The sequence below is a fragment of the Pan paniscus genome, chromosome 15, assembly GCF_029289425.2.
Source record: "Pan paniscus chromosome 15, NHGRI_mPanPan1-v2.0_pri, whole genome shotgun sequence".
NCBI lineage: Eukaryota > Metazoa > Chordata > Mammalia > Primates > Hominidae > Pan > Pan paniscus.
This window is the reverse complement of record NC_073264.2, coordinates 9110934-9121615: the sequence shown is the minus strand read 5'-3', so window position 1 is coordinate 9121615 and position 10682 is coordinate 9110934. Positions and strand designations below refer to the sequence as shown.

The 10682-nt window shown below is 42.1% G+C and overlaps 1 long non-coding RNA gene across 1 annotated transcript; it reads right to left on the bottom strand.

Moving 5' to 3' along the window:
* Window positions 1–4432: 4432 nt before the first annotated feature.
* Window positions 4433–10308, bottom strand: LOC134729037 (uncharacterized). The gene is made up of 3 exons (XR_010109876.1): window positions 9716–10308; window positions 7522–7580; window positions 4433–4578 (listed from the first exon to the last, which is right to left on the bottom strand). It is a non-coding gene; the product is annotated as an uncharacterized LOC134729037 (long non-coding RNA).
* Window positions 10309–10682: the final 374 nt, after the last annotated feature.

The following is a 10682-nucleotide window of genomic DNA, read 5'->3' as shown; positions in this document are numbered from 1 at the left end:
CGGGTCCAGGATCAGATTTGATTCAGTAGTTAACTGGCTTGAATCCAGTTCCAGTTAGAGGCCTCCTACATCTGACTGGGTCAGAAGGAAAGTGGTAGTAAATGACAATATTGGAAGGTTGTAACATTTGGCTTTTGAAAATTCACAGGGATTTTTGTGTTCTACCCTTTTGTTTCATTTTTCTCGCACGCTTAGGCAGGAAAAAAAAAATCATTGGCTAAGTTAATGAAGGGAACCTGGGAGTAAAGCCAATATTTTAGGTAAAAATAGGATCCTTAATTTCTGGAAAACTAAGTTCCTTCTGGCTAATACATTAGGCCTGGGAAGCAGCAAAGTCTTACAGAAATGGCAAAATCTTACTAAAGATAACTTACAGTGGAACATTCCAAATGAATAATGACCTGAAGTGCATTTAAAAATGAGGGCTCCCAAATTAGTCTCATCTAGGGATGCCTATTAATATGAAGAAGCTTCTAAAAAGATTTAGAGATGGCACGGCCCATCTGGGAGCAAGTTTGAGTCTTACCAGTTTGATACTGGGTGCTGAGCAAAGTGGCTCATGTCTATGTTTTGTCACATGTATTTTGCTCTGGGCAGAATGAAAAATGTTAATTTGGTTACTCCAAGCAACCCCTTGGGCAGCATCTTGCAAAGCTGAGTGGATTCTTCCTGTGATTCCATGATTTTCCATTGTGATGCAGCTTGGCCCCCAGAGCTATAATGTGGTGAGAAGGGTGACAGAGTAAGACGCAATCTTTAAAAAAAAAAAATGGCCAGGCGCAGTGGCTCATGCCTGTAATCCCAACACTTGGGGAGGCTGAGGCAGGTGGATCACCAGAGGTCAGGAGTTCAGGGCCAGCCTGAACAACAAGGAAAAACCCCGTCTCTACTAAAAACACAAAATTAGTTGGGCATGGTGGCACATGCCTCTAATCCCAGCTACTCAGGAGGCTGGGGCAGGAGAATCGCTTGAACCCGGGAGGCAGGTGGTTACAGTGAACCAAGATCACACCATTGCACTCCAGCCTGGGCAACAAGAGGGAAAATCCATCTCAAAAAAAAAAGAAAGAAAGAATAATAGGTTTGTCTATAAGGTTTTATGAAAAAGTGGGTGACATTTGGCTTTCTCTCTTTAAAGAAGATGTTCAGGTAATATTAAAAAATAATGAAAAATTTGTTTGCCTTTTAAATAAACTACCAAAAAAAAAAAGGAAAAACAAGAGGCAGATGGTTTGTGAAGATGTCTTCCCTCTATCAATGAGTAAAGATTTTTGCCCTTTAAAACGTTTTTAAGTCATGATTTTAAGTAAATGAATGACTTATGGTGACCTGGAATTCTATTTCATAACATCAAGTGTTTAAACTTTTAATATATTCAATAGGCTTCCCAAAATCAAATTTCCACTTCAAAATTGTCTTTTCTGACCTCTAACTTTGGGATACTACAGAGGCCCTTGAAGCACCCAAAAGAGAGGTAAACAGGACTATTTAACATGTTAAGTCACACGGGTAGCACTGTCAAAATAAAACAAAATGTTGAACCTTCTTCAGGTTATATTTAGTTTATGTCATCAATCCGTTCTAAAATTGTATAGGATTTCTAAAATTCTTTTTTTTTTTTTCCCCAAGAAGGAGTCTTGCTCTGTCACCCAGGCTGGAGTACAGTGGCACAATCTCGGCTCACTGCAACCTCCGCCTCCTGGGTTCATGCCATTCTCCTGCTTCAGCCTCCCGAGTAGCTGGGACTACAGGCATCCACCACCATGCCAGGCTAATTTTTATATTTTTAGTAGAGATAGGGTTTCACCGTGTTAGCCAGGATGTTCTCATCTCCTGACCTCGTGATCCTTCCACCTCGGCCTCCCAAAGTGCTGGGATTACAGGCGTGAGCCACTGCACCTGGCAAGGATTCTAAAATTCTAATATGCCTATATGCTATCTATCATAATTACCTGTTTTGTTTGTTTGGAGACACAGTTTCGCTCTTGTCACCTAGGCTGGAGTGCAATGGTGTGATCTACGCTAACTGAAGCCTCCCCCTCCTGGGTTCAAGCATTTCACCTCCCTCAGCCTCCCAAGAAGCTGGGATTACAGACAACTGCCACCATATCTGGCTAATTTTTTTATTTTTAGTAGAGACAGAGTTTTACCATGTTGGCCAGGCTGGTCTCAAACTCCTGACCTCAGGTGATCCACCTAACTTGGCCTCTCAAAGACCTGGGATTACAGGAATGAGCCACCACATCCACCCTAATTATGGTGATTAAGTTATTGTAGACGAAAGAAATAACCAAATTTCCTTATCAATTGTCTTTAACTATAACTATTTAAAGTCATTTCCGCAGTTAATTGCTTAATGGTGATGCAGTTTCTAAAAACTTCACAAGCATGCAAAATTCTAGAATAGAAGATTCATGAAAGAATGAAAAGGACCATGAAAAACACTCGGGAACACAGGTTTCTAATAACTTTAATATCATGGGTAAAAATTGCCCATAAGTTCCCCGATCCCCCAATAATTGGACTGGTTAAGAATTCTCAAAAGTTAGGCTGGGTGCAGTGGCTCATGTTGGCAATCCCAGCACTTTGGGAGGCTGAGGCCGGTGGATCACTTGAGGCCAGGAGTTTGAGACTGTTATGCCCAGACCGTTTGTTCCCCAAAGAAGACCACCAGAGTCCAGAGTCAAAGCCAAGTGGCAAGGATCTTTACTACAAGTTCGAACCTGGTCCCTCCATTTCACCGCATACAAGAGGGCCCCGAACAATGCGAGTGTTTGCTTTTTTATAGCCTGAAAGTTACAGGGGAACAAAGGAATTCTTTTGGTTCCTGCTCTTTCAGTAAAACTTTGAATGGCTGTCCCCTCATCTGTCCCCTTATCGGAGACTTTCCTGGTGGTGTTTGTACTGGGCTTGTTTGTTTTGAGCGCGGGGGAAGTTTAAGAGATATATGGTGATATGTGGTGGGATGGGAGGATGGGATGTGTTTGTACTGGGCTTGTTTGTTTTGAGCCTGGGGCTGAGGAATGTGCACGGCTCTTTTCATTCCCCCCCTTTCTGGGGGGCAACCACCATTTAATTGGACAGACAAGCCGAGTTGGCCTTCCAACAAGACCAGCCTGGCCAATGGTGAAACCCCGCCTCTACTAAAACTACAAAAATTAGCCCGGTGTGGTGGTATGCATCTGTAATCCCAGCTACTCGGGAGGCTGAGGCAGGAGAATCACTTGAACCCAGGAGGCAGAGGTTGCAGTGAGCCAAGATTGTGCCACTGCACTCCAACCTAGGTAACAGACTGAGACTCTGTCTCAAAAAAAAAAAAAAAAAAACAATCCTAAAGTTTAATAAGAAGACCAACCTGTTTATTAAACTGCTAACCCAAGTAAAACAAAAATTGAAAATCAAGGAAATATTTTGCCAGATTTGCATGCTAAATCACCAATATTGAAGTTGTTTAGATATATAATTTAAATAAACTCCATGGTCTAAGCCAAATTATCTATAACTCATCAGTTACCAGTGCCATGCACCTAATTTGAAGAAACAGCTGGTATTCAAGAGGATGTAAGTCTAATGTTAATTAAGCACAGACTTATGAAGAACCAGGATGGCCACCTTGTCCATCTTAAGTCCTTAAAACTTTTGTTATTAAAAGTTCTGCATTCCATAACTCATCATGGAAAGAGAAAATGATCCAAATTAAATATATTGCTGTGGTGATCTCTAAATTGCTAAAATAGTTTATAATCAATGTTTGGTTTGTCAAACCTATATTCTTAGGAAAACAATCAAAACTTCAGGTACATTTGGTTACCTGATGGGCCATTTAAACATTTTATAAAGGGATTTCATTCAGTTGTCATTTTCAGTGCATGTTTTCTGATTGTATAAAAGCTCTTCCATGCAAGAGGGTTGATGTTAAAACAGTAGATTATTATGCTGAAGTGTATTTTCACCAGCTAAAGAAAGCCTTTTATGGTTCACAGAGGACAGCCAACCCCTTCACAATCTAGAATCTGATGACTGGATCTTCTGAGAACATCAGAGGACTGCCCTTGCCATCCACATGACAGCAAAACTTTAAAACCTTAAACTTTGGGTTCATAGTCTTACAACTCAGAAGGGTCCCTCCACACTCGGAACCATACACCCCTTGGAACCCTTAAGGTAAAGCTAACAAGGACAGTTCCCCCCCAGAAGAAGATGGCATCCTTAATGTGAACAGCTTTTCCCAAGATCACAGATCAAGACTTCTCTACTATCATGAGACTCTTATCTTAAGTATCTGTGCAGCTGCTAACATGGCATATGGAGAAAACATTGGGTATTATAAAGATTTGGTTGTAGGGAATTAACAAAAAAACCCACTTAGTTAAGCAAGTAAACTCTTTATCTAATTCATTCTTTAATCTATTTGATTTTAGGTGGTTTGATTTATGGGGACCCTGAATAAGGAGCATATACCAAATTCTTGGTGTTATCCCAATAGTCATAAGAGTCTCCCTGGTGCACTGTACTTACTCATATGTTTTAAGAGTTTGCATGCAGCCATCTCTAAAATGTCAAATGGTATCTCTTCAACTGGAATGACAACAGATTAAAAAAAATGTGCAACCATAAGGACACCGTAACCTATGAGTGACATGCTAAACCGGAAACCCAAAACAATGGGAGTGACATGCTAAACCAGAAACCCAAAACAATGGGACTGATGTACTAAAAGCGGAACCCAAAACAATGGGAGTGATGTACTAAAACCAGAACCCAAAACAATGGGAGTGACGTGCTAAACCAGAAACCCAAAACAATGGGAGTAACATGCTAAAACCAGAACCCAAAACAATGGGAGTGACGTGCTAAAACCATTACCCAAAGCAATGGGAGTGATGTGCTAAACCGGAAACCCAAAACAATGGTAACTAAGAGTGAGGCTAAGGCCCTACATTTTGGTCACACTCTCAACTAAGTGAGAACTTGACTGAAAAGGAGGATTTTTTTTTTCTGAGACAGAGTCTTGCTCTGTCCCCCAGAGTGGAGTGCAGTGGCATGATCTCAGCTCACTGCAAGCTCTGCCTCCCGGGTTCAGGCCATTCTCCTGCCTCAGCCTCCTCAGTAGCTGGGACTACAGGCACCCGCCAGCATGCTTGGCTATTTTTTTGTGTATTTAGTAGAGATGAGGTTTCACCGTATTAGAAAGGATGGTCTCAATCTTCTGATCTCGTGATCTGCCCACCTTGGCCTCCCAAAGTGCTGGGATTACAGGCATGAGCCACCTCGCCCAGCCAAAAGGAGGAATTTTTTAAGCAAAATTATGGGAGGCCATTGTTTTGAACTAAGCTCATGCAATGGGTCCCAACAGAACAAACAAAACCAAAATGGAGTCACTCATGCTAAATGGAACATAATCAAACTAAGACTTTAAGGAAACACAAAAATCCTAGAACAAACCAGGTTTTGTTTTTCTCCTGTAAACAGGATGTTCCAGCATAAGAAGACACCTTCTACTTAAGTCCTTGTTCCACCTTTTCAAATCTCACTGTTCTATTTCCCAGTGGGTTTCTAAACCAAATAAGTACATTTGCAACGGTAATAGTGACAGCAGTGACTGAAGTTTTGGCCAATCTCTCAAAATTGAGAAAATAACCAAGGGAAGGCATTGTTAAAGTGAACTAAGTATGTCCTGAGAAGGACTCCATAATTATATATATGAGTCCTTGTGGGTGACCTGCAACCTACCTTAATAGGTAAACAAGAATGAAAACCTAACTTGAGTGTATACACCTCAAACAACAGCTACATCTTGGCCAATCCCAATGGCCAAACTTCAACCACTCAGGCACTGCCAAATGTTCAAACTGTGCTCAAACAAGGCAAACGCTGAGTTGTTTCTGTACCTCACTTCCGATTTCGGTATGCCGCTTGCCTTTTGTCTATAAATCTTCTTCCACCACATGACTGTGCTGGAGTCTCTGTGAATCTGCTGTGATTCTGGGGACTTTCCGATTTGTGAATCGTTTATTGCTCAATTAAACTCCTTTAAAGTTTTTCTTTTAACAGAACTAACACAGAAGAATTTCCAGATCATGAACAGACGTTTTGTAATACCCAACGTTGTATTAACATGAATAGACTCTTCCTTAGATAGCTAACCTTGTTTTTAATATGAATAGACTCTCCCTTAGCTGAGAAAACCAGACAAACTCCATTTGGCTCCTTCATTTACAAGACATCAAGGGCTCCTTACCCACCCCCTTTCCTCAAGGACTTTAACTTGTGCAAGCTGATTTTCAACATATCAAAGAGTGCAATTAACTGATAAAGTGCTGAGGCAAGTGATGTCCACAGTTCCCAGCAAATTACTCAGAGATAATATCATAAAGCCCCCACATTTGTCTGGCAGATAATACCCAGAGCCCCCTCACTCATCACTTTGTGGTGAATTTAAAGCCTCTGCACCTGGAACAGTTTGTTTTCCTGTAACCATCTGTCTTTTTAAGTTTTTTGTCTGTTTTTTCTTCTGTAAGTTTATTGCAGCTGGAATCCCCCCTCCCCTCTCTAAACCAATGTATAAAAGAAAATCTAGCCGTTCTTTAGGGCCGAGAGTATTTCCTGTGTTAGCCATCTCTCAGTCACCAGCTAATAAAGGACTCCTGAATTCGTCTCAAAGTGTGGCATTTCTCTCTAAATCGCTTGGGTACGACAGTTTCAACTATGGTAGAAGACTCGAGTAAGACAAATACAGCCCCCCTAAATTTGACTATTATTTAGGTTAATGGTGAGTTTAGAAGAAATAAGTTAAGACTACACAGAGTGGGCTAAATTGCAAGTAAACACTGAAAATATTTCCCAGAAAATATGACTTTGAACAGGCTGCTGCACACCCTGCATGTAGAGATAAACTAAGAAAAACGTGTGGAGAGTTATTTAAGGACATGTGGTTAACTCAGTCCTCAAGATGTTCCAGGTTTCATCCATGAGTGAAGGAGGACCTCCCAAAAGCTGTTTGGGACCACACTCTTTGAGCAAGGAGCATACTTTACGATAGAAGCTGTGCTTTAGCGTCAGATGACCATTTCCACTGCACCACACGCCATGCCTTAGCGGAAGATGACTGTTTCCACTGCACAACACTACAAGTGCTTACTGCCAGACCGGTGTGAAATATGTTCCAGCACATAATCTATGTCACCAATGAAGGTGGTGGTTAAGACTTGGTGCACACAAGCTTTCCTGTCCCACAAGAACACAGCATGCTCTCTTGTCGGGTTCCATTCCAATCACGTAACAAACATGACTGCCTTTTTTGTTTCGGCATCAGAAAGATCAGAGGAAACTTTGCACTCAACTTAGACAACTCTAAGCTTTTATAACCTGTCTATATCTACAGGTCAGCTTTATCTTATTTATGTATATATCCTTCAACCTGAGTTTTACTTATTTCTACTTTTCCTTTTTAATTCACAGACACCCATAAACTCAGAAAATACAGTGTAAAACAAAGTGAAGAACAAATAAACAACTCACCAGAGATTTATTCGTTTCTTGTTGCTCTTGGAAACACCCAGAGGACACTGGAAACATAGCTGGAAGAGAAGGCAAATGACGTTGATTAAGGAGAGAACTGGTGAGGTGTGGTCCCAGATTCTTCTGCCCAACACTCTAGACACATTACCTGGAAAAGCCCTCCTCCCTCCTGAAAAAGAAAAACTTCCCCATGGGAGAAGAGTCCTTCACACCTCATTAGGGGCAGCAAAGACTCAAGTTAAGATAAGATACATCTACAAGTACATTAATTGGTAGACATTAGATGCACAATTTATTTTTGAATAAAAATATGTATTACCTACTAATTTAGTAACAATATTACCTAAAGATATAATCTAATATTTTAATACAAAGAAACATTATAAGTTCACTAAAATAAATGTTATAGAAATATACTGGGCTGTATTAACTATTTTCCTATTAATATGTGGATTCCGCAAATAACTTCATATGAGCATTCCCATGACAGTACATCTTGCTTTTCTATACCTGAACATCATGGAAAGTGCATCTTGCAAACCAGCAATTTTGGCCTACGTTTTTTAAAATGTACATAATATGTATTTCCTGCAGTATACCATTCTACTCATGTTTCCCAATAACACCTTTCCCTGTATCCAAGCCCTCATATTATGCTCTGACAATAAATTGGGCTTTTCCATCTGACTTGTCCAGTGAATGGACAATGGAAAATGTCATGCAAATATCCATTGATTCTCGCCTTTTTGGACACAGTCATATTGTGAAGAGGTCTGGAGCTACCCTGTTGGAGACACAGGGCCTAGCCAAGAGTCACCACAAACCACCAGATTGTGAAGAAACCTATCTTAAACCAACCAGGCTCAGTCAAGGCACCAGGTGACTAAGGCCTGTTTTGTGATCCAGGCAACACAAATATATCAACTACCCAGCTGAACCCACCACACCAAAATGCAGATCCACAGAACTTCAAACAAATAAAATGGTGGTTGTTTTTTATAAGCCAGTAAGGTTTAATTAGTTCCTTAAACAGCAAATATTAACTGTTACACCTAAGTGAATAGAATTCAATATGTTTTTAACGAAATTATGTAGGGGGAGAAAGTCTTAAATTACAAATGAAATGCAATCAATAGAACTTCACAATCTATCCTAAATTTGGTGATGGACTAGGTTTAATATATCTCAGACACTGGAAACAACAAGCTAAGGTTGAAGGAAATGGACTGTATTTGCAGAGTATTTCAATCTTTTCAAGTATGACAGGTCACTCCTGCACCCCAGATCACACTTTCAGGCCCCTTCAAATAAGGAATATTTCCTAGGTCCTTGCCTGTTCTTCTCAGCCGAATTCACCTCAACCTTCTGAAAGTTCTTCCAAACCTTCCACTATCACCTAGTCTTTGCAAATCTTGTGCATTCTAGGGAGTAGAATTAATATTTCCTGAGCGAGGAAAACTGGGATCTTCACCTGTGACCTTTTATCCTCCTCTGAAGCACCAGTGAGAGGTTAGACCAGAGGGCTGTTCTTTCAAGTGCGCTTCTTATTCATAGGGAACCCTCCCTTTCAAACTTTATAACACACAGTTAAGACTGAAGTACCCTTAAGGCTGAAGACCATCATCCAGTACCCCATCTCCCTCGCGGAATCAGTGAGTTCCTCCATGGAAACTAGGTCTCGTATAAACTTCCATAAATGCAATCCAGGAGGACTAGGCAGGTCACACAGTGAAGGAGGGAACCAGAAACTTCACTTGCTAAATAGACACCGGGAAACTCAACTAATACAAACGCCCAGCTTAAGACTAGAGGCACACGCATTTCGCACTACTCCTCTGGGAATGGGGAATGTCTCCAGAGAACTGTGTGTTAGCACCAGGAAAGATGGGCAAACTGAGCTACATGAGGGTTGGTAACCGGGTCCCTCAGCGTCAGGACAGGAGCGCGGCCTGCAGACTCCGGGCCCAGGGCCACCAGCCTCGCCTACCCACTCCTGCGCCTCTGGAACCCGCTTCACTGCTGGGACCCCACGCCTGTCCTCCCAGCCCCCGCCAGGGTCCACGGCCCGCAAATGCACGTCAGGCCTCTCCTGCCCGCGATGCGCCCACGCGTCTGCCCCCACAAATGGGGAACACTGGTCTGGCCCCCCGGGATCCCCCGAGGCCGACAGGTTCCTCTTCGCCCTCGCACCTACCCACAGGGACATAGAACCAAGCCCCAGGCCTGCTCAGCTACAGGACCACCGCTGGGATCCGCACTTCCGGAGGAAAATGGCGAAGTGGGCGGGGCGGCGCATGCGCAGAGAGAAAAGCTGGTTCCCAAGGTCCTTGATGGTAACATCATTGGAAGGTGACACTACATTTCCTATGAGGCTCTGCGGTCCCCTGTTAGGAATGCACGCCGGACATTCTGTTTTGCCCAGCAGTGAGTCCAGTTACCTGGAGACCCGGACTTAATGGATCAGGACTGGTCCCTACCCACGTGACACAGATGTGGCATTCTGGTTCGTTATTAAATCCTGGTTTCACAGCCTGGGACATTGTGAAAATGATGGAGAAATTCCAATAGAAACCAATTGGTCTATGCTGTTAATGAGTAACTTTTTTTTTTTGAGATGGAGTCTCGCTCTGTCACCCAGGCTGGAGTGCAATGGTGCGATCTTGGCTCACTGCAAACTCTGCCTCCCAAGTTCAAGAGATTCTCCTGCCTCAGCCTCCTGAGTATCTGGGATTACAGGCGGGTGCCACCACACTTGCCTAATTTTTGTATTTTTAGTAGAGACGGGTTTTCACCATGTTGGTCAGGCTTGTCTCGAACTCCTGACCTCGTGATCTGCCCTCCTCGGCCTCCCAAAGTGCTGGGATTACAGGTGTGAGCCACCGTACCCAGCCCTCAAGTCTATTTTTTATAGATGCATTCAAAAGCATGAAAAAAATCATGTCTCTATTTTACTTTACATTTTTAAAATCACAACTAATGAATAAGGTAATTCTCTTCCAATCTGTTATCTTTTCTCTCACTAAACTAATTTGTGAGCTTTCAATTTACACAGTTAGAAAAAAATGCTCTAGTGTATATACTAGGATAAAATAACAGGGTCATAAGACAAGTGCACTCCATAGTCTTTGTGACAACTTACACTTCCAATGTCTGATGAACAT